At 48.7% G+C, this 887-nt stretch overlaps 1 non-coding gene across 1 annotated transcript; it reads left to right on the top strand.

Annotated features, from left to right (window-relative positions):
* Positions 1-201: 201 nt before the first annotated feature.
* LOC116466238 (U2 spliceosomal RNA) lies at positions 202-391 on the top strand. Its single transcript, XR_004247469.1, has one exon. It is a non-coding gene; the product is annotated as a U2 spliceosomal RNA (small nuclear RNA).
* Positions 392-887: the final 496 nt, after the last annotated feature.

The raw sequence follows: 887 nt of genomic DNA, 5'->3' as shown, positions 1-887 counted from the left end.
CCTTAAAGAGGGGAAAAGGGAATCAATTTTCCACAGAAGCCCCAGTACAGGCTTGTTGTGAGGATCAAGAAAGCAGGAGGGTATGTCCTGAGGTCCCCAGATGCATGCGTGATGCTGCTACTACAGGGGTCAGCTGTGCAGAGCACCCCCACCCCCACCATTTCCATTCACACCCTTTGGGTTCTATAGAGTTCCACTCCTATCACCTCTCGGTCTTTTGGCTAAGATCAAATGTAGTATGTTTTTACCAGCTTAACATCTGATACATCCTCTATCTGAGGACAATATATTAAATCGGTTTTTTGAGCAGAGAGATGGAAAAGGAGCTTGCTCCATCCACTCCTATGCATCAACTTGGTATTGCAGGAACTCCAGGAATGGTGCATCACCAGGGGGCAAGAGAGAGTTCCACTCCCAGAGAGAGGGGTGAGGGGATGAGATGGTGTGAGTAGCAGACTTGGGTGCCAGTGAACAAACAAGGAAGAGGAGGCAACAGGTGGGAGGCTGGCAGGAGGTGGACAGAAAGGCAGGCTGCCTGGAGATGGGCCACTCCCTTGTGAGTGTCCTTGTGCTTTGCTTACAGAAGCTCTACTCATTTGGGGCATGGTATTGGCTCTGCACATCCTCATGGGTCAGTGTATCTGCACGTGTGGTATCTCTCTACTCTGTGACAATGCTTGGTGACCATGTGGCTGAGGATATCTGTGTGAAGAACAAGAAACTAGGGGGTTGCCCATAGGGCACTTGGGTGTTTGGTTTGATGAGCACAGTGTTTAAAACAAACATGAAATTGAATACCTTTAGGAAAACGTGTGCTTCTCAGGTGCAGCCATAGACCCTGCCACTCTATTGCATTTCACTACTTGCGTCACTTATATAATCTGCCT

Source organism: Hylobates moloch, unplaced genomic scaffold (assembly GCF_009828535.3).
Source record: "Hylobates moloch isolate HMO894 unplaced genomic scaffold, HMol_V3 SCAFFOLD_3, whole genome shotgun sequence".
Classification (NCBI taxonomy): Eukaryota; Metazoa; Chordata; class Mammalia; order Primates; family Hylobatidae; genus Hylobates; species Hylobates moloch.
This window is presented reverse-complemented; position numbering and strand designations above follow the sequence as displayed.